General features: G+C 32.4%; 1 protein-coding gene across 5 annotated transcripts in view; it reads right to left on the bottom strand.

Moving 5' to 3' along the window:
* The window catches only part of NOVA1 (NOVA alternative splicing regulator 1), a 140546-nt gene that overhangs the window by 52491 nt on the left and 63204 nt on the right, over nt 1-24851 (bottom strand). Inside the window, exon 1 of one of the 5 annotated variants that reach the window (XM_059914022.1) lies at nt 18126-18301. The exons of 3 other annotated variants lie outside the window; for them this stretch is intronic. The gene's annotated coding sequence lies outside the window, so the exon portion shown is untranslated. Of the gene's footprint in view, nt 1-17515; nt 17678-18125; nt 18302-24851 lie in introns of those variants that run through there. One more of the 5 variants, XM_059914023.1, reaches the window with a different exon arrangement.

A 24851-nucleotide genomic window follows, 5' to 3' on the forward strand; every position in this document is an offset into this window, starting at 1 on the left:
TCAAGGGACTATCCTTTTTGTACTGAGAGTTCTTCATTCTCAGCTTCAGCAAACTTCCAGCAAAGCTGAAATTATATTTGATACAACAGATTTTAAAGTTTAATAATTATTTGATCAGAACAAAATATTCATTAAGCTGTTCTAAGACTATTCAGCTATTAAAATAACCAAATCTTTATTGAAGTGCTTATTTATTATGAATTCAAAGTATTCAATCATTCTTTTCTCATGTTTCTGATTTATGAAAATGAAAATAAAGGGAAAAACTCACATGGCTTATATGTTTATATTATTAAGTATTATAAGAGAAATAGTTTCAGCAAGGGCTGAAAAATACATGAAAATATTTCAGATTAAAACAAAATGACAAAAAAAAAAAAAACAAACAAAAACAAAATGACAAATTCAAAATAATTACATTAGCAGCTCAACTAAATCAATTTCTTCAATACTGCTAACATGATGAAAATGGTTTGTTTTTACTGTTGTTCACCTTTAACAGAAACCAACTAGTTCCTTCTACCTTTTTTCTCTTTCATCATTTTGTAGTTCTTTTACAGAGGCTGATGTTGGGCTGAATTTTATTTGCTTTACTAGTCATGGATATTATATGGATTGTGTTCCATCTTAGAACATGAGCCTTCCTATATTTGTAAGTTTCTTGCTAACATGTCATGGAATGTAAAACCTATGGGACTTTGGGACCTTAATTTAAGCCTGTGGTACTAAAGACGCAGCTGTTCATTTGCAAGTAATCATCCCAGCTATTAAAGCCATAGTACAGTAAAAAAAAAAATAAACCCATTTTCTACTGTTTTTCATTCTTTCGAAGTACACAGCAGTCAGAATTTCATAGTAGTAGATTTTTTTTTACTTGCTAAGAACATATTTTCCAGAGAAGACAGGTTATTTAGAATATGTCTTACATGAAAATATAAAATTTTATTACAGGTGACACACATAACTGACTTTAAAGATAATATAATGTTTCCAGAAATTTTAAAAACCCACTATGTACAGTTAACTACACTCCAGAAACTGAAGGGTTAAGGATCTGTTGGCTCCTTCAAAAATTTATGAAGCCACCAAGTTCAAATATAAACAATTACATTTCATAAATTAAATAGTTCTGACAACTGTAACTTTCCTAGTAAACTTTAAAAAAACCTCACCATCTCACCTTACTTGAAATATGATATGTACAATGATAACACTGTCTTCAAGTTTTGGGTTATAGTTCTTATGATGACATTTTAGAATCACAAGATAAATCATCTAGTTCTATATAAAGTGCTATGCTAAACAATGTTCTTTCCAGCTGTCTTTCCCCTAATTGAGGATCAATCAAGGATTTAAGTCATATTTTTTGTCATGTCTGCTTAGTTTCCCTTAGTTTCTCATCAACAATGTATAACGGTCCCTATTTCCATACAGATGCTTCAAAACAGTTTAACTCATATATACTTATTAATTCTCTAGATACAAAACAAAGTTAGAAGGCTAAGATCAAACTGGGAGAATCTGCAAGACTGTAAATTGCTAGATTGATAGCTAGTACTTATTCCATAAGATATGAATAAGGGTTCTTAAAAACTGTTAAGAAAAAGATAAACATCAACCAGGAAAAAAATGAGCTAGGTATATAAATGGCCATTTCACTCACTCTCTCATTTGCACACCCAACCTCACATGCACACTACATATCCTTATGTCATGATCATACCAAAGAAAGAAAGGAAAGCCAAAGGAAGGGACGGAGTGAGGAAAGAATGACTTAATAATCAAATGCAAAAATATTCCAGTTCACTGTACTCAAAAAAGCAAATCAAACAACAAGCACCTACCACTATAAAGCTCTGATTGGCAAATAACTATAAAGGTTTGGTATGAATATGTAGAAATCGATACTGTAGTATAATCTCGCTCTAATTACAGGTTGGCACATTCTTTCTGGAGGGCCATTTAGCAACAAGTATCAAAAGTACTATGACCCAGTAATCTCATTAAAAAAAACATTTAAAATTCACATGAAACAATTTGAAAAGCATACAGATACAAATAATGAGTTGTTCATCAAAGCATTTTTTTCTAATGGTAAAAAAATTAAATCAAACTTAAGGTTCAGCAAGAGGAAGTTGGTTAAATAAACTGTGATTCATCATAAGAAACCATAAATAAGTTTATGATGAAAACCTTTATTTACTGGCATGGTAAGAGGTTCATGATGAATTAAATGAAGAAAAAAATCAGATAACAGAATAGTAGGCACAAACCAAAACATGGAGTCCCCTGAGCATATTTGGTACCTCTTTAATAACATGTTTTAAATAGTTGTTCAATGTATAGTGAGGGTACTTATCTCTTTATATTCAAATTAAAGAATTATATAACATGAGATTTTCTGAACCAGAACTTTCTGGAAGGCATAATAACCATTTAAAATCTGGATAAAAGTGTAAGTTATTCATTACTTAAAAACAGTACTATACCATGCATTACTCACTTGTAGAATTTCAGTTGACTTTTCTAATGTTCAACTGACTTTTCTTATGTCAGGTGAATGTCAATTACCTACTTCACGGTCCACAGCACAGCCTATAGCTACAGCATGCACCTTACATATGGACATCACAAAAACATTCAACAGATTTTACTTCCATTAAATACGTACCTATTTCAATGGTACTGGAACTGCTTTACATTTTTATACACAGTATTTATACACACATGGAAACCTGAGTTAACAAGAAACATATTTTCAATTTTTTCAGTGATGTTTTCATATTTAACAAAGGTAGATGTAGCTCAAGATAGGAGAGACACTTCAACATCTGTCCTTGTCTTAAAATCTTAGAAAGCTATCTTATTGAACCAGAGTTTACAAAACATTCCTGAATAAGGAAGATGGCCATTCTTACTAAGGCAGGTTCTCTCCATCATGTGCACCCCTTGTACACTTGCACTACATTATGTTTTTGTAAAATCTTACTTATGCTATTATTTGTTCAATTCTTTCTCTTCCTTAAGGGCAGTGACCTTGTATGACTTTTTACTGATGTATTCCCAGTGCTTGGAAGTGTGCCCTATGCACAGTATTTGTTCAGTAAATAACTGTTGAATGAACAAATGGCAATGAATGGAATGGAAAAATTAAAACAGCCCCAAACTCACAGAAAACAGAGACTAGTTCAAACTCTGAAGCAGCAGACAGAAGTAAGGGTGGGTTGCTAGAGCGGGAGATTGAGTAGCTCTTTGACACATGCGCAGGAAGAGAAAAGGGAATTAATCCCCTGCATCCTCCCTTCCTCCACTTATGCTAAGGAAAAAACATGGGCTTCTCATCCCAGGTAGTAGCATTGACTACAGAAACTGTGTCTTGAGAGTCAGGGAGTGCTTGATTAGACACACTCAGGAAAACAGGTAACTACAGACATACTGAAGAAAGGCCTGTAGAAAATCCTACTTAGGCTAACAGGTAAGCTCATATATAAAGATAAGTACAGAACCAAGATATCATTATACATTTGAGGAAAAATAACAACAGCTGAACAGTGTTTAAACTATAAACTATACATAATTTATGAATGAGATGAACAGTAAACTGAATGGTTTTCTTTTTTTTTTAATATCTTTATTGGAGTATAACTGCTTTACATTGTTGTGTTAGTTGCTGCTGTATAACAAAGTGAATATGCAGTTGAGCAAAAATAAAAAATTAGACCAAATCATACTGTTCAGAGATAATTACTTTTAAAATTTGGTATACAGCATATTATTTCCTACTTTTTTCATGCATATATGTGTGTATTTTATATATTTTGTTAATCAAATGACATTGTGCTTAGTAGAAGTGAATTAAAGAAAACTATTCAAACTATAATATGCTGTATACCAAATTTTAAAAGTAATTATCTCTGAACAGTATGATTTGGTCTAATTTTTTATTTTTGCTCAACTGCATATTTAAATGTTCTTATAATATTCATGTGTTCTTGATATTCATAATACATATTAAAATAAAATGACACCATTGTAAATAATTAAAACAGTGTTTCAAATATTTTGTTCCATTTTATAATTTATAATTCATTTAGAAAAACAACACTCAAGTTTAAAGAGCTTTTTAAAAAATCTCATTTCATTTGTATTAAAATATTTTAAAATCTTAAAAATTAGTCACTCAGAGAAATTTTTAAAATTTTTAAAAATCAGTTGTACATAAAAATACATGCCCTGGGCTTCCCTGGTGGCGCAGTGGTTGAGAGTCCGCCTGCCGATGCAGGGGACACGGGTTCGAGCCCTGGTCTGGGAGGATCCCACGTGCCGTGGAGCGGCTGGGCACATGCGCCACAGCTACTGAGCCTGCGCATCTGGAGCCTGTGCTCCGCAACAAGAGAGGCCGCGACGGTGGGAGGCCCACGCACCGCGATGAAGAGTGGCCCCCGCTCGCCACAACTGGAGAGAGCCCTCGCACAGAAACGAGGACCCAACACAGCCAAAAATAAATAAATAATTAAATAATTAAAAAAAAAAAATACATGCCCATCTAAAACTTACCACCCTGAGTAATCAAAGAATACAAGTAAATATTATAACCAATTGTATTATCAGAAAAAATATGTTCGAATGATAGAATATTTACAATACAGTAATTACAGCCTTCTAATAAGTGCCAAGTTATTTATCATTTCTTAGAAAACAAATCTCATTCTTAGAAATCTCATTCTCAGGCCAAAGCTATGTTACCAGTACCTGCATAAATTACTCTTTCTTTAGGCCTAACATTTTTCTAGGTTATATAGACATTTTGAGTTAGGCTAGATAATCTTTCAGAGCATAACAATTACTTCAATAGATTTTTAGAAGAATAGTTTTATCTGGGGTTCATAAAAGGAAGCAAATTCAACATCATAAGATAGACTTGGGGAAAAAATTTGCTTTAAGAAATCCAAGAAATTTTCATGCTCAGCCAAAGTAAGGCCACATTGCTGGATTTAAATCACAGTTCTCTTTATCTTTCATGAGTCCTCTAGTCCTCCAATGATAAAGAAAATCTTGACCAGTGCTGACCTTGAACCTGAATGGCCTCTGCAGACAGAGACATAAACAACTATCCTTTAAGGGTTGTCAACACATCATATTTGGTATCAGATATTTGATACCAAATAAAATTAAAGTCTGGAAAATTTTATTAATCATTCAACAGTTATCTGAAATTTCCTGAATTTCACTTTTGTACTGATCCAAACAAGCTCAATTATTCATATAAAAAGATTACTTGACATGTTGCAAAGAGCTCATTTGTATGTATTAGTGATTTGAGATGCCTTAGAGTTCCATGTTAATGTCGTGATGAATTTCCAAACCAGCAGTTTACAATTTCTTAACTGAAGAGCATTCTGGTTGCTATGTGCTAGTGAATAGTGTGAGAGATGTGAAATTCCTTAAGTATTGATTTATCATAAGTTACATTTGTTATGTTATAATAAATAAATGCTTAGCACAATTTCCAAACTTTAAGGTATCTACTTAATTAAAACTCAGATAAAGGGCACATTGACTTAATTAGGATGATAGCAAAAAAAAAAAAAAAAAAAAAAACCTCAGTGGAACACATATTATTAACTTGGAAAAAATTGATAACTGAAGCATGTTTCCTACTACACAGCCTTTTATTCATGTTAGGCTGTTACTTTTTACACTGTTAAGGCTAAAGAAAGCCAACCCCCCTTGATTCAAAATCGTAAAGAGTGCTTTTTTACAAAGTTGTCCAAAATAAATTTTTAAAGAAATAAGTAAAAGAACAGATATTAAAAAAATGTTTGATTAATATGTTTCAATATTTTTATTTAATGTCGTGAATCCTATCCTTTGGAAACATTTTAAAACAGCCTTAGTTCATTTCATACTAAAATCACTATGTTCTTTGTTTTGTCAGATCAAACTAGTATTCTAAATAATCATGCAGCAGATTCAGCAAGAGTATGTTTTCTGCTGTTGTTCCCACTATACTATAGTGACATGTTCATTATGCTAATAACCTCTACACTAGAAGATCCTGATACAAAACCAAAACATAAATGTGTGCTACTTTAAAATGATTACCAATTTATACCTTAAAAATTCCACACAAAACAATTGTGATGAAAATCCATTCCTCTGAAGAAGAAATTAGGCTACTGAAAGGAATAAAATTCTGTCCTAAACAAGACCAAGTCTTCAGCATAACAAGCGTTCATCAAATAGAGGAGGAAAGAAAAATCTTCTAGTAATGTAAGTGATTACTAACACTTTGTTACTCATGTGGAACTCTGTATTATATTTGGGAATTCATATGCTTTTGCGTAAATACAGTAATAGCTGTTGTGCACATTAATTTAATTAATAATTATAATTAATAACTAATATGGCACTGACTGCAAGAGACAGGTCATTGTTTGGTTTCTCTCACAAAAATGAATATCACATTCTTTTATTAACTTTTTTCTAAAAGTAATATTTTAACTTTTTTTAATTGAGCATCAAGTGAAATGTTCTTAAGGACCTAGTAGATAATTCTCCTAAGTATTTTAAAAAATAATCTTTTCTTTCTTGAAAGTCAGAGAGTGAATATGTTCTTGATTCCAGTGAACTTATTAAGAAACAAAAGAAGAAACTTGGGTTAAATTCATCAATTTCCATAAATACTTACAACAATGTGAAAAGATTTGTAGTTAGGAAGGCTCTAACTGATGATCTGATCTAAGAAAAGAACAATTCCTACTGGGTTTGATGAGCACCAAGACTCAATCAACAAAAATTTTTATAACACACACACACACACAATTTATAAACACACACATAAAAAGCCCTTATTCCTACCTTACCTGTTTACTATATACACTTAAGCATATTTCACACTATAAATACTATATATTATGCACACTTAAGGACAGTTAAGTACATTCAATGTGATGGAAAGAAATGTCATAGAGATGATAAAATTATAAAGCAGCAAAAGATTAGTAGGGTATTCAGTCACTAAAAATCATTTGTATATTATATACAAAACAGAAAAGAATCGTAAGGAAAGAATTTAACACACAAATAAATGGAATGACAGATGATTTTTTTAAAATCTTCTTTAAATTTTAAAAATTGAATCTTAAATTTTAAAATGAGAGAGCAAAAGTCATAGGAGTATACATGTTTAAAGATACAAAAGTTGTCTAGATTAGCAAAGTAAGCCAATCTAGAATAGGATAGACTGGGAATTAGTTTTTTTAAAGTGGACAGACTCAGTATTAAATTGAATGTGTGGCAAAGAACAATGATGACCTCATTTAAATGTTGTTCTATAAATTTTATTTAAGGAAAATACATCAAATAGTTATAACAATGCTATGGAGAAATTTTTTCTCTTTCTTTCAGATGTTCAAAAATATTTACTAAATACTTGGTATGTCTAAGGCATTGTGCTTGATGCTATGATGAAGTAAACACAGTACTGTTTTTTTATCTTGAAAGAAGATGATAAAGTGTAAGATATCTCAAGAAAGGATTCATGCAGAATATGGCATTTCATTAGGCAGGATCTTAAAAGATGAGTAAGTTTTGAATACTCATTGATGTATCTTAAGAGATAATAGGCAGAGAGCCTCAAACACTACCTTAAAGATTCTGAATTTCATGGTAGAAAATGCAAAAACAAACATGAGCAGGAGAATGGGGCAATAACTGTTAAACTGGCATAAGACACATGAAGAGGAGTGAGACTGCTTATAGGGAGATTAAGAAAGTATCCAACAATTCAGGTAAGAGTCAATGAAAATTATAGTTCTAGTGCGAATGAACAGATGCAAAATATATTTTAGAGGTAAAACTGTCAAAAGTTAGCAATTGATTGGATATTATAAGCAATGGAAAAGAAACTAAGAATTAACCTCAAAGTTCTAAATCTTCATGATCATGATGATGGTAATGCAACTGACAGAATAAGGCACAAGAAAGGAGGAAGAACTTAGATAGACTAAGTTTAGTTGGGCCTACTGTGAATTTGATACATTCTCGAGATGTGAAGATTAAAGATATATAGTTTTAGTACTGGTGGTTTTAGTACTGCAAACAGGCCTTTAATAAGAGCATACAATATAGACAGAAGAGGATAGGATCAAAGCTAAATCTTTAGGAAACATGAACAAATAGAAGACTCAGAAGACAACAGGGAAAGAGGTAAAGTGGTTAGAACAAGGAGCTCCAAGAATATTCACTGAAAGAGGGAAAATACAGAAAGAAGATTTACTGTTTTAGCTTCACGCTTGATTCATTGAATATTATTTTATTAACTTCCTATTCTGGACCACATGAAAGAAATATAAGCTAAGTACATAATGGCCTCTGCCCTCAGATAGCTCATAATCCACTTAAGATCTAGTTAAATTCCCTCAGTAGTCTTGGTTGCTGTTTTTAGAATAAGATGAAGAGTTAAACAATAAAAGATAATAAGTTTACCCTCTGTTTCCAGACATTATTTTCTGGATACAAAAAAATCTTCTGAAGGATCTCAGTTAATATTGTAAAATGATATATGTAAACAAAAGGGAAGATTAAAATGAGATAACTGATAGAAGAAACTTATAAAGTTCCCATGTACTTGGCAGAAAGCAAATAAAAAACATTGGGGAAGGTGGGTAGTATTTAAAAGTACAGATTAAGAATAAAGTAAAGTAAAAAAATCTAAATCAAAGAGTCAGCATGAAGAAGTGTTCCACTGCTTTATCTGAACATGGACAACAAACTAATGGCAAAATAAACTTGTGGACCTAAAGGTTTTGCATGCACTTCATTAAAAATCTTCTGTTTCTTGCTGCTCACTCAAATATAAAATAAAAGACTACTTGTCAGAGTTATTATAGTTTTACAGTTGATCTTGAACAACGTAGGGGTTAGAGGCACTGACCCTCCACATAGCCAAAAATCCGAGTATAACTTGACAGTCAGTCCTCCCCGTAACTGCAGTTTCACATCCATGGATTCAACCAACTGCAGATTGTGTAGTACTGTAGCACTTATTTATTGAAAAAAATCCTCATATAAGTGGGCTGTATTTTACATTTAATTAATAAGATTATAGACAGCTTTGACACAGTTACATTTTTAAAATGAACATAACTTTCAAATAGCATTTCACATTAATATATAATTATAAATAGGACAAATCAGACTGGTTACCATTGGTTCAAAGATTCAATAAACAGATTATACATGAAAATACCATTTTCAGAATAAAACGTCTAAAAGAAAATACCATACTATGTTGCAAATGTACATTTAATTAACTTGATAATGTCATCCATAAGATCAAAGCTACATGAAACTAACATATAGTACAGTGCCTGGTATATTTGAGATGCTCGATAAATACTGTTGAATAAATCAATGAGTAAAGAAAATTTCTTATTAGAATTTATTTTTATCTAACAAAATGGTTAATACCTAGAATTTTGTGCCATATGTATAGCTAAGCTGACCAGATGTACAGAAATGTATGCTAAATTAATATTCTTATTACTCAAAAAATGAGGTATTTTAAAGATTATTTGATGAAATAGTAGAAATTATAGTTAGGGGAAAAGCCATATTGATTTGTATACTTTCTTGGTCACATGAAATTCAGTCAATAACTAAAGCACACAATGCATCTATTCTGATTACATCCTCAGGTACTCAGATATTAATAGAGTCAACCTAAGTTTATAGATGGGATATTCATTTAAAGAAGAGTTTCCCACAGTATACTGATAGGTTTTTAGAGAGAGAGAAGAGGGAAAAGAGGAGAGAAAGGGAGGAGGGAAGGAGGGGGAGAAAGCCTCTTTTGAGGGAAGATTTCATAGTCTAGTAGGCTATTAAGTATGGGAAACGTAGGTGAAAACATCATTAAAAAGAATTGTTCACTGGCTCTCTGAACATTTAGTTCAATAATGCACACTGTGAATTCTTGGGGGAAATTAAATAAATAAATACAGCATTTTTCAAACTTGCTTAACTACAGAATACCTTTTCCTGAAGGATCTCATTCTGTTCCAACAACTGTTCCAAAGACTATATCCTGGGAAATACTGTGATATACTGTAAAGACACTTTTAAAAAGAATACACCAAAGCTTAAATCTGCATATATACTTTGCTTCAAATCTGTCTCACTAGGAAGCTACTTATCCCAGAATTAAACAAAACATTTAGTTAAGACTTTTTTTGGAAACTGCTTTCAAGGTGAAGTTTATGAGCTAATAACGAAGTCAGTCCCATTTGAATTATTTAGGAATGATTTTCATACTTTCTTACAGGAGTACTTCTAACTAAGGTGAGTCTGAGGAAACAGTCTAAAGCAGGGTTCAGCAGACTACTACCTGTAGGCCAAATCTACCTTACTGCCTGTTTTTGTGAATAAAGTTTTATTGAGACAGATCACACTCATTTCTAGTTATCTTCAATACTATAACGTGATATTGAAATATCTGTGATTTCTACTGGTAGTGATGTCATAGATCCACTAATGATATTGTGGTTGTGGCCCATATTCATAATTGAGAGAAATCCTAAATTTCAGATAGAGATTAAGGAAACAAAGATGTAATTTTTCACAGACCAGGGATTAAGAATCTTTGCCTTAAGAGGATTGTGAAAAGATAAATGGCACTTTTAATTAGGATATCAGAAACAGCATGGAAAATGTAAAACTACAAACTAAAATATACCTAATTTTGTTAATAAATGAAAATGAAAATAAAGACTTAAAATTAAATATTTTCCATACAATTCATGAGATAATCCATAGCCATTAGCACAAGTTCTAAGACTCCACAGCCAAAGTATCACTTGTATTGATTTTCTAAATAAAGCTAATTTTTATATTCAATAATTGATTATTTCAGTTGCAAATGACTAATCTTTGCTCAGAAGTCATGAAAAAGGTGCAGAAAGCAATGCAAATTTTGCTTGCCACCATATCTCATTCACCATAACTACTATCGAGATACACAAAATAAATATAGGTGATTAGTATACTGTAAAATATGACATATTAGGATTATGAATGTTTATACAGGGGGCATATTACATAGATAATATAACATTTTTGAAAGTGAAATGAATAGCATGTATTAGGAAATAATTAAATTATTAAATTCCCAGTGTTTTAAATTATGCAATATTAATTGCATAAAAGGCATTACAGTCAAACTTCACCATATTGCTTAATAACCATACTAAAGGCCTTAAGTATTATAAAGAGCTATAGTATGAACACAACGAAGATGGCACAATAACAAATGAATTTACATAATACCAAAGTTCTTAAAATTGTGGTTTTACTCTCTCTAGACATGTTATGATTTACAACACAGAGAAATATGTGTATGTAGTTCTTAAGAGTGGATTTTATTTAAAGAGGCATCAAATACTCTACTTTCAATTTACATACTACACAGAAGATGAACAAGTATATTTTAAAATATAATCATCTCATGTTATATACAAAAAGATTTATATTTTCTCCTTTTAAGTTACTTTTATCTGTACTTAATTTTCAAGTATATAAAAGATATTTTTAAATGACTGATATTTAATGCAATGGCTACTGGCCAGTAATGTCTACTGGCTTCAACACCTAGGAAAGTATATACGAATGCTAAACAATACAGGTAAGTCTAAACTTTCCATCTTAAAATCAATAAAGGATTTTGGGAACTTTATATAATGCTTTGTGTACTTTGTCTTCTATATTTTAACAATTAACAGAAAACGATCCTATAATGCTCCTTAGGATAGTGATTTAAAATTTAGTAAGACGGATATTTTATTTGTGTTTTAAAGCATAATAGGTTCAAATTTCTCCTGGTAAAGTCTAATGAAGGATATTCAATCTTAAGATTTTACTTAAGGAATTTCTTAGAAAAATTACACAAAGTAATTTTCTAAAAATAAGGTAGTATTTTAAAAAGTCTTAAATGCTACAATAGGCATTAAATTTAATTCTTTGAAATGAAGCAGGGATGCACGATTAGCCAATTGGCAGTACTTTTTAAAAATTATTAACATATTAAAGTAGGAATCTGATTTTTAAAAATCATCTGGAAGCATGCATGAGAAAACCTGTCGTCATGGAAACAGCAAGTGTAAATGGCAATAAATCCAGAAGAAAATGTCAGTGCTTCTGAACAATGAATGAACACAAAAAGCTATTTGTGAAATAAAACAACATAATGTTGTTTAAAATGTTTAAAATTTTCAGTTCCTTTCTATAAATTTTATTTAGTAAAAACACTGATAATACAATATTAATGCACTGCTTTTAACCAAAATATTCTAACAATTTATTAATGTAATATTCAATACAGAATTAAAATGTTTAAAAGACTACTCTAAATTAATATTACTGTCAGTCATTCATTTTTAAAAATCTAAGCAAAATAGCTTTATATTTTAAAATTCATGGAATCGGGATCAGTTAAACAATAAATACCTAGCCGAATTATACTATACCAAAATCTTAGAGCTAAAAATTTATGTCATAAGTTTAAGTACAGGCAACAATGTGAATATCTGACCCTCACATTTCCTGCACCTTGACAATATCAAAAAATAAATAAATAAAACCTTCATACATACTCTATTAAACACACTTTTTCATGCATAATATCCATGAGGAAAAACTGATTGACATGTTCACAGTTATGGCAAATGTGTGTTCTCATAGATTAATATTTTATATAATTGCAACAAAATGTTTAGGTTAAATAAAGGAACGTGATTCTCCAACAGATAATCATTAGCTTGTTAATATACTACTAAGGAGTTAAAATGTTTAAAAAGGTGACATTATTTATAAATAGGTAATATTTAAGATTCATTCTTTCATTACGAGTAAAGGAATGCGTGTAGTTCTTATGACAGTTGACCTTGACTTTTTCTCTCAAAGAACATCAAACCAAAATCAAAGGTTCCCAGAAATATATAAACAGGTTTTATACTAGTATGTCCTTGCTAAGTAAAAACTGCCTTGATATATTTTATTTTTACCAGTTTAAATCAAGTATTTCAAAGAGCTTTGGCTGAAGAAAAATCTATTCTATTACTCAAAAATAAATATGAATTGGGACAAGAACATGATAAACTATCCCCATTTGCCTTAATTATCAATCCCCTATTACATTTGCCTGTACCTTCAAAAACAAACCCACACCCCAACAGTATATTTCTTTCATTTTCTTCTTACATCATTCTACCCTAATTACCTTAATATGCTATTTCATTACTATTTTCATGTTTCTAATCTTTCTACTTACATCTAATAACTTTTCCTCTTTTTCTTACCAACTATCTACTTATTCATCTTTCTAATGTCTCTACAAACTTCCAAATAGTACTTCAAAAATGGCCAATAAAAAACAAAAATGGACAATATTGGTTACCTTAAAGCTATGAAAACAATCTCTAGAGAAGTTCTTATTTTATTCCTTATGTTGTTCATAGCTTTATCACTTTTGAAAATGGCTGGTTCACAGCGCCTCTGCTTAGGGTTCTAGTTTACATAGATTATGATGTGTTACCTGGAATAGTGCAATATGATTGCTCCAAGCCTATATTTATATAAAGGAAAAATCGTCTAATTCTAAAAGTTGCTAAAGTCAGGTGATGTTACTCAAGAAATTTCCTGAAACACTGATTATAGTATTTCCTTATTATATGTGCTTATTTTAAGCTATATATAAATGGAATCATACAGCATTGACTCTTTCATGCCTGGTTTCTTTGTCTCAATATTACACTTCTAAGATTCAGTCGTTGTATTCGTGGTTAACTCATTCTTATTCCCATTGTGTAAATACAGCACAGATTTACTTTTACATTCTTCTGTTGATAAGTATTTGAGTGCTTTTCAGTTGGATCTATTGCTAATAGCGCTGCTGTGAACATTCTTGTATATGTGTTTTGGTGAATACAGGTACACAATTCTGCTGTTATGTTGTAGGAATAGCATTGCTAGGCCATATGGGAAGGGTATATTCAGCTTTATGAGATGCTCCCAGATGATCTTCCAACATTTTGTATCAATTTACACTTCACAGGAATGATAAATTCCTGTGAGAATCACAATTGTTTATAGAGAAAGGAATAAGAAGATAAAGTTTCTTATGAAGAAGAAGACAGTTAAAACTTTACCAGTATTTGTGTTAGGATTACAGGAGATTTTTATTTTCCTTTCTATAGTTTTCTATGTTGTCCAAACTTTCTATAAATAAGTACACTTATAAATAACTACAATAATTATGATAAAAGCCTTTTAAAAGAAAAGAATTACCATTGTTTTTATATATTAGATAGCAGATGTTAGCTTATTTTACAAAGCTCTTTTATTTATAGCCACCTCTTTTACAATTTTTATGATATAACAAATTATTTGAAATTTCACTGTATTTCTTGGCTTAGAATAAACCTATTGGTATAAAAAGATTCAATCTCATCTTTTCATTTGGAAATAAAGAACTATTGCTAAGAGTTCTCATCTGTTAAGTATTAGATTACATTCCTTTTTCAAGTTTGAAATCAAACATTCTATAAGTTCTATGGGGTTGTCTATGAAAATAAAAACGTACGTTCCATACTGGAATAATTTTTATCAAAATTTTGTAATGGGTAAACTAACACACTAGAAAACATTTTCCCCCTGTAGGATACTGCTTTATTTTAGCCCTAAATGATTTACTCAAGTCTTTTCATGTAAAATTAGTATTTTAAAAATATATTTAGAATATACTATATTTCATCCAACATAACTGTAAATTGAAGAATTTTAAAGTTAAAGATATTGTCAATACACAAGCAATCAGATAAAAATTTGTCAGCTACGTTCACAAACAAAGCAATCATATTACAATTTGTGAACTAAACTCCAAGTTAGATTCTGGAGGATATTAGAAGACAGCATGAGCAAAAGCAGATGTGAGTGCCTACAGAGCAAGTGAGGAGAAACAGTGAGAAGATCATGGTAGTAGCAAATAATGTGCATCGAGAATAAATAGGACAGATTAAGGATAGGTATCAATAGAACAGGGCCAGTTTATAAAGGGCTTTGAAATTAAGACAAAAAATTTTGGATTTGATGTATCAGTTCTTAGATAAGTGATGCCATTCAAGTTTGTCTTAGAAAAATTAGACTGTTAACACATATGCAAAGGATTAGGAAAAACAAGGTCAAATAACTGAAGGAGAATGAGGAATCATAAGTAACTCCTGAAATGATGAATTACAATAAAATGTGTGTTCCTGTTATGTATTCTGAGTTGTTTTCCTAACACTGCTAATGGATTTGCATGATTCAATTCCTCCCTCCCTGGATTCCTTGTGAATAATGCAGTTATGGTCTACACAGTAACTATAAACACTGAATTAGTGAACACTGAACTAGAACTCCTAGGGCAAATACAGGTTTAGGTGCCTCTGAGCCTCTGGGTCACAACATTTTCATCAATCTCTAATATATAACTTGGCTTCATTGTGTTTCTATTTAGGGACACCTTATTTAGTACATATTGTTGATTCATTAACATTGAACTCATGGCCAATGGGCCTGTATGTCATTCCCGCATAAAGATTACCTATCACATGTGTTTTCTCCGTAAAGCACATCACAGCCTTCCGGTACTTAGGACCACTAGACGATGTATTTCAGCATTTCAGCACTACGCTTGGGGACCATTTCAAACAACAAAATCATCAACGAAATGCACAAAAATGTGAGAAGTATGGCACTAAACTGTGAAAGTACACTGGCTTAGAGTATGAGAGCTGAAACAAGAAGGCAAAGCATAGCCTTGTTTGACCTAGGCCGTGGATGTGAGCGCCAAGTGACCCAAACTTTCCACCACTCCACCCAAGTCTTCAAATGATACTGAAACCCTGTGAGTACTGATACTGGGCTTACAAATAGATTTTAGTGGCTGAGCAAATTTGTAAATATAAAATCCAAGAATAATAGAATTGTATTTAATGGATAGACTTGTATGATCTTAATTTAATTCTTACTCTTTAAATAATTAGATACATAACCAGGAGCAAGACACAAATTTTCTTATCTGAAAAACTGAAAGGCTCTCCGAGTTTACTGACTCTTCCAGCTCAAACACTGTATAATTCCATTATGTACAGCTTACAATTTCCGGTAATGACATTTTCAAACAGGCTCTGACAAAAGTTAATGTTAGAGCTCTCTGGTTAGTTAATGTTAGAACTCTAAAGTCTAACATTAGATTGGTAACTTTTATGCATAGCAAAAAATAAACAAACTAAACAAAGTTTGGTCCCAAAGTAGTTCTGAGGAAAGTAGTCAGAGCTACTAATTGCCCAAATAGGATTTGAAAATCAATGCCCATTTGAGATAGTTCAGTATGAATACTTTAGGTCACAAGCTGAAAAATGCGTAAAGAAAAAGAGACATGCCTTCTAAATTTCCTAGCAGTAGAATTAGGTTCAAAACTGCCAAGTTTGTAAACAAGCATACCTCAGAGGTACTGCAGATTTGTTTCCAGACCACTGCAATAAAGCAAGTATCTCAATAAAGCGAGTCACTAATTTTTTGGTTTCCCAGTGCATGTAAAAGTTATGTTTACACTATACTGTAGTCTATTAAGTGTGCAACAGCATTATGCCTCATAGAACAATGTACATACCTTAATTAAAAAGTATTTTATTGCTAAAAATGGTAACCATCATCTGAGCCTTCAGCTAGTTGTAATGTTTTTGCAATAGTAACATCAAGGACCACTGATCACAGATTACCATAACAAATAAAATAATAATGAAAAAGTTTGAAATGTTGTGAGAGTTACCAAAATGTGACACAGAGACACAAAGTGAGCAAATGGTGTTGGCAAAATAGCACCAACAGACTTTCTCAATACAGGAATACAGGTTGCTACAAACCTTCAATTTGTTAAAAAAAAAAAAAAAAAAAAAAGGCAGTATCTGCGAAGCACAATAAAATGGGGTATGCCTGTACATTCACAGTTGCTGGGGCATTATGCTGGAGCTGTTCCCCTACAACTTGAACCCTTAATCTTTCATGAATTCAGATAACAAATCTCAAGAACACAACCATTTCATCAGATATTTTACTTAATTGTCCTTATAGTGGCTTAGATAAAATATGACTCCCGGAAAGGTAATCAGGTACACTTGGAGGACAGACCTCACCCAAGCTCTTCAACCAAAGCCAAACCAGTTAAATCTGTCATTAACCCAAGTGCAGCAAGAGGTGTTGGCAATCACACATACCCCACTTTGGCCAGCAGGGAGTCCAGGGCAATGTGATTTTTCATTACCACTCGGCTTAGAGAGTCTAGAATAATCAGCTATAATCTGAAAAACATGCAAAAGAGTCTGTCTTCCCTTAAGTAGCAGAGGGAGACCACAGGGTACCAACAATAATATGATTAGGCTAAAGAGAATCATAACAGTATCCAGAAAGTAAATCTTACTCTGCTGCCTGCTCACTCCTGAAGTCAGAAGCTTCTGGGAAGTTTCTGAAAATTCACAGACTAAGATTCTTCAGTGGTTAAGAGTCAAGTTGAAAGTGATGGCTGTAGTCTGGGTTATATTGGCCAGATGCTCTGTGCATAAGAGCTGAGAGAGATTAATATTTTCTCTCTACACTTCTGGCCTGCTGGTGTCTAAGGTATGCTCTTTTCCACAGCCTGGGTTGTTGGTTTCTTTCCATAGCCACGTGATTCAGTCTCTGCAGCATGATCAGTCTTTTCAGCAGTCACTTCACCCTTTTCCTGATTGTCTGTCTTACCCGTACCATATGGTTTAGACGCAGTCCTAGGTGACTCACCAGAAAGGTATCTAATGCATCAATGCTCAGCAGTATCCTCAAGAGGAGGGAAGGACTAGACAGGTCTGGTATCCCTAGCTATGTGCCTTAGAGTCCCCCTTTCTACCTGGCTGTGAACCTGGCTGTCTGGACATATATGCCAGGTTTCCTTGGCTTCGTGTGCTGGAATCACTAGGCTTTGTTTTTTGGTTCTAAATTGTAAATGAATACCATGCCCTAAACAATGGTGTATCTAGGTGGCTGTGGTGACTTACCTGGGCAGCGCAAGTCTGATCAGCTTGTTGACTCTATTGATGTTCCTCCTCAAAGGGTCCTTCCCCATGGGCACCCACATACATCATGAACAGAGTGTGGGTCTTGTACAATCTGCAGTCACAGTGTTAATTTCCACAGAGACTGGGACTTAATCATTTAATTGTTGTACTGCCAGGCCCCAGAGTCATTGAAAATGTAACAAACTTGGTGGGTACTTTTCCAGAGTAAGCACCACAGCTCATGACTTTACCCAATGAACAGAGGTCCCTTTCCATGCATGTTTTAAGTAATTTTCCTTAGGACTACACAGGTGCAGTGGCCTAGTACACCCCATGGGATCTTAACATACTCGATTCATCTGTGAACTAGACCTAGGCATCCTCAGGAACCTCAAAGGACTGAAGCCCCCCCAGGGTGTCCAAGCTTCTAGTACAGACTCTGCATCTGGTATAGTCACATTTTGAGGGTGACAGGTAACTTTTTCATCCAGCTGCTATATCTCTGATTTTCTTTAATAATATAAAATATATGGTCTGTCATGCATTTGCAAAAGCATACTGTCTTAAAAGTAGATTTGCCCATAAATCATTTTAGGCCTCTTAAGGCAGCAGGTATTGCTGAAAAATAATGACAAGTTGCTTTTAGTTCTGTTCCCCTGTATTCTAAATTCAGGGTAAACCTTAAACATACAATTTCATCATCCAATATTAGTGTTAGTTTCAGATACAATGTAGCTAATTACAAAGGAAAATAAGAGTAACCCCTAATATGGTTCATCTGTTAATAAAGTGAGTAAGCATATACATATATATTTTCTAATATCACATATATAACAAATTAAAATAAATTTCCATTTCTTTAAGAATTTTCTAAATAGTTCTAGAGCTTTTAAATAAATATAGGTATTTTGGGTCTAGTTTTACAGTTATCTCACTTAAAATTATGTGAAGAATTTTTTTATTTCCTCCTTTGAGAAGACATTAAGTGTGTATACAGGTTTCTAAGCAACACCAGCTTTGAAACTGTTAAGAATGTTTGAATACAAAAGCAACTGATCCAAAGTTGTTATACTTTTGGAATTTAGTAACTAATGAAAAACAGAACCATGTTAGTCATCAATAAACCCCACCCAGTTTGCAGAGTTAAAAATACATTCTCATATTTAATGTCTCTCAAATTTGAGTTGTTACTGAGCACATTTGGGTTGATTTCTCAATTAATACTGTCAAAAGAGGTTAATTTCTCATATGTTAGCATGTTATGAGGATTTCCATTGAGTACATAATAAATTAGCCAGCAAGCCGTTCTTTAAAATTGAACTTTAACTTAAAAAACAAACAACAGAAAAAGAATTGTCTAATATTTCCAATATATAATATAAAGTAAACTAAAAATTTCCAGATGAAGAAAACGTTGTCTTATAATTTAAACTTCTTTAATGACACTTTGCATTTTAGAATCTCAGGTTTAAAGAATGTGTATTATTGTGTATACTACTACCATATTCAAATTAATCCTAAGTACCCCCTTCCCCAAACAAATATATTAACATTTTTCTTCACAGGCTAGAGAGCAGAATAAGAGTAGAGACAAAAATGCTGGAGAGGGGCTTCCCTGGTGGCACAGTGGTTAAGAATCCGCCTGCCAGTGCAGGGGACACGGGTTCGAGCCCTAGTCCGGGAAGATCCCACATGCCACAGAGCAACTAAGCCCGTGCACCACAACTACTGAGCCTGCGCTCTAGAGCCCGTGAGTCACAATTACTGAGCCCGTGTGCCACAACTACTGAAGCCTGTGCCTAGAGCCCGTGCTCCACAACAAGAGAAGCCACCACAATGAGAAGCCCACACATCGCAACGAAGAGTAGCTCACTGCAACTAGAGAAAGCCCATGCGCAGCAATGAAGACCCAACACAGCCAAAAATAAAATATTAAAAAAAAAAAATGCTGGACAAACAATGAGGGAGGCAGATTTAGAAGATGAGAAGGCTGAGAGACTGGTAAGAGGATCATACTACAACAACCTCAAGAGAGTGAGCTTTAGACCACTTCAATATCAGAAGTTGCTTAGTACATGTTAATCCAGTAATAAAAATATGAAATTACTCAAATGCAAGCCATGGAACTGTGTTTTTTTAACAACAAATCTCCTTGTTTTAGCTATACATTCCCATTACTGATTTGTGTTGGTGTCTATGAGACATACACTTTCATGAATTAGCTATCATACTTTGAACCCAGGTGACTGTCAATCAGCTCTACATTTACTGACAGATGCAAATCGTTAAGGTAGTGTGACAAGGAAGGAGGAAATGTGGACTTATTATAAGCAGGGATGATCCTATAATGGGAGAATGTGATTTCTTTTCTAATAACTTCACAAATAACTTTCAGACATGTTACTGTTATATGAAGTATGTCACAGTCATTTAGTGAAAGTGTGATAAGACAGAATACAAAGCCTGTCACACATCCTTTCCTGAATCTTGTTTGGTTTTTTTTCCTTCATTGTCAATATAGTAGCGGGTCATGTGAATCTTAAAATAAGACATCAAATGCCTAAAGAAATTTTCTTTTTACATTGGAAATGGAAGAAAAGTTAGCAGAGTTATTTGTTGACTACAAAAAAAGCTCTCCTAGGAATTAGTCACATCTGTTTTATTGTTTGCAGCTGAGACATCCGACAAAAAATAAGTTGGCTGGTAATAAAAGTACAATAATTGTTAATGTAAAACAGACAGATGTTTTTCTCATTACACAGCACCGGACAGATGCATTTTGGTAAAAGAGTTGAAATTTTTAACAAAATTAACCCGGTCTTGGTTCTCAGAATTTGAATGTGTTACTTTGAAATCAAGTATGTGTTAACTCATGCAAATATTTTTTCTTTCCCAAAATGTACATGTGAAATGATTTTTTGTTGTTGTTATTTTTGCATTATACTTTCAAGTATACATGGGACTAACTGCAGTTAATTACATTTTGGGTAACAAAATAATTACTAACATACTACTTAGTTTGTAATACCCCTTCCATGCCATAAAGTATTGATGATGTTTCTCAGTTTTATGGGTTTTTAAAATACTTCCTCTACTTTCAAATTTTCACCTTTTGTGGAATGATTACTTAAGTTATGCCCTTGGGTGTCTTCTTGGCTCTACCATATATGTAAAACCAAAGAAAACATTTTCACTTCATTGATTCCTTCACATTTTACATGCGAATAAAAGTGTTCCAAACACACCTTGAAGAACTTACTGGATATTCTGGAACATTTTTTATTATTATTTCAGAAGATGAACTATGACTGCTAGGTCATGTTGGCTGCTTTGGTAAGTTAATTGAAAAAAGTCCTCTATATCTTCCTGTGATTTGACAGGAAGCATTGTTTTAAGCAATAACACTACGGCTGTGCTAAAAGAAAAAATGTCAACGTTACCAGATTATACACTCATCACAACATTCCCATCACACAAGAAGGCAACGGTCAGAAAAACTTGAAATGAAATGTCTTATTCAAAAAAACAAAAAATGAAATGAAGCTGCCACCAAAGTAAGTTTCTGAGTAGCTAGTTTGTTAGCCAAACAAGAAAAGCATTTCACAATGATGAGTAAATTAAAACTTGTCCAGAGAAAATAAACTTTTACCTACAGCGTTAATGCCAGTTGTTTATTCAAGGAATTAATGTGATTGATGAATAAGCTTCATATTAATAGTTGTGTGGAAAACTACAAGCAAGGATATTTCAAAAAAGTTAGGAAAACATGAATTCATAACTTGCAGTAGAATCTGCTAAAATGAGTTACAACTGATGGTGGTAAGAGTATGTGTGGGACCAAAAGAGATTTAGTTGCACAAATTTATAAACTTGGCAAAGATGTTAAGGCACTGAAAACCTATGGTTATTCATTGTATTATTAAATCAGCAAATACCTTGTAGAATATATTTGAATCGATCATGTGTTATTGAACCAGTAGCTTCAACAGTAAACTTTATTCGCTCTGATAGACTTAATCATTGTCAATTCTGTGAATTTTTGTCAGAAATAAAAGATGAACAGCCTGATTTGCCCTACCACTTAACAGTTCAATAATTTAGCAGTGATAAAGTTTATTGTGATTTATTGAGCTCAGGCCAAGATGGAAATTTTTCTGAATGAGAACAATGACTGTGACTCTCAACCACTGTTACTGACACTAAATAGCTTTGAAAATTAGTTTTTGCCGTAGACTTGACAATGTTTGTAATGAATTCAAGATACAGGGCAAAAAAACACACTTATATGCAAAACTTAAATTGCAATAAAGTCATTTAGACAACAACTAAGTTTTTGAATCACAAGTATATATTTCCCATGCTATCGACAATTAAAATAAGAAGTGAGAACCCAATCCCACACACATTTGCAGCAGGTGTATTTTCTGAGTCTAAACTATAGTTCCTGCAGCATTTTTCATACTTCAATGCAGTGCTAAAAAGATTTCTATATTCCAAAAGCTACTTAATTGTGCATTTGAGGAGCTTCTACCTAATCTTCAATTGGCAATGATTAATGTAATATAATAACATGCTAAAAGCAAATTTTAAGAGAAAAATGTATTCGAATTCTATAAATGCCTCCTAAAAAATAGATGTGCCCCCAAATTATCACATGCTCATAAATTAATTTCAGTATTCGGCAGTACCAATCTGTGTGAAGACATTTCATTTTCAAGAATGAAATATGTAAAATCTCATTCTAGGTTGACATTAACAGATGGAAATTTACAACTGATTTGATAGGAATGCTGACTTTGAACCCTAGTTAAGAAAAATGTTATTTCTTTCTTTCCCCCCCAAAGAATTTCATTATTTTCTTTACATCTCTACGTTGTTCTCCACTGCTGCTGGTGTTGTTACTAGTAGTAGTATTGTTATAGTTTGAATTTTGTCAATACAAAATTGTAGAAATCTGTTTTTTCTCATTATGTAATACCTACATGATATCCCTGATTTTACCTCTTCATCTGCAAAGCCTAAAATATTTGCTTTCTAACCCATTACAGAAAAAGTTTGCAAACTCCTGCTCTAATATGCCTACTTTCACTTATTAGGTTTTTCAATAAATATTTCCATACTACATCTTTTTTATATTTTAAGAAAAAAGATAAAGATTACATTGAAAAGAAAACTCATTATTTATAAAGAATGAAATATTTATGCAAACACTGACTACTTAAAACCAAAACAAAACAAAGACAAGTCTGATATACAGGGGAAAGCACCAATCTACTATTCTCTCATACCATGTAATGCAAACAAACAAAACCAAATGCTCAGCCCCAACTACAACAAAACAAAACAAAAAAACACAGTTTTTGAGATGTAGTTCATCAGTCTGTTTTGTTTCTTTCTGTTTCATAAGAGCAACTGGTTAAATGGTCATAAAAATTCCTTAGAACTATAATATATATCACTTTTAATACACTTTGACATTGATACTAATCTTGCTAAAATACTTTGAGTTTATGGATAATTTACAGTTTTCATATATGTTATGATAACATGTCCAGTAAACTGATTGTAAGGCAAGCATTTCAAAAAAGCTTTTCAAAAAAAAGTATTCATGAATTACCCATGTAATTAAAGGAGATCATTAAAATAATTTTTAAAAGACTGCTTCCTAAAATTTATTTATGGGTACCCACTAACAATTAAACTCTCTATTGGGGGCAGGAGGGGGAGGCAGAAAAAAAAAAAACACAAAAATATGACCACTGTGTGTAATAAATAAGAGAATCCAAATCTTTTTCAACTAAATATCATCCTCTCTAAACTTCCAGAAGGCAAGAATTCTGAATATAGTAATAATAACAACATTAGCAATAACCATAACAACCACAAACATTTACTGAATATTTTATGTCTGACAAGTACAATGATAAGGTATTTGTATGTACAAATTCATTTGAGACAGAATGTTACCAATTTTTATTAAATACCACCACTAACAGGAAATTCATTAATTTACAAAGCATCTTTTCATTTTTTGCATGGGTATAGAAGCTAGAATAGCATTTCTTACATAAACCAATACCAAATCTATCTTTAACTCCAGAAGAAAGTCTATCTCTTTTAGACTTCTCTTAATTAAATTATGCTTATTGATCAAATCTGTTCTCACACTATAGTCAACAATTAACTCAAGATATATTATAAACGTAACAACTTCTAGGAGAAAACACAGGAGAAAACTAGACATTTGCAAAAGTTACTTAAGATACAAAAAGCAAGAAACATAAAAGAAAACATTTATAAACTGGACTTTATAAAAATTAAAATTTCCTGCTCCTTGAAGGACACAAGTAAATAAAAAGGCAAGCCATAATATGGAAGAACACATTCACATATATCTGACAAAGGACTTGTATCCAGAATATGTAAAGAACTCTTGTAACTTAAAAAGAAGAAAACAATCAAATACAAATGGGCAAAAGATTTGAAGACGGTTCACAATAGAAAATACAGCAATGGTCAATAAGCACAAGAAAACCCATTAGGGAAATGTAAGTTAAAACTACAATGAGATAAACTATACACAAATTATAATGGCTAAAATTTTAAAAGACTGATACCACCAAGTACTGGTAGAGATGGGGACCAACTAAAATGCTCATGCATTGGCGGAAGGAATGTAAAATGGCACAACCCCTTTGGAAAACAGTCTGGCAGTTTCTTGTAAAG

Source organism: Balaenoptera ricei, chromosome 2, assembly GCF_028023285.1.
Source record: "Balaenoptera ricei isolate mBalRic1 chromosome 2, mBalRic1.hap2, whole genome shotgun sequence".
In the NCBI taxonomy this organism is placed as follows: Eukaryota; Metazoa; Chordata; class Mammalia; order Artiodactyla; family Balaenopteridae; genus Balaenoptera; species Balaenoptera ricei.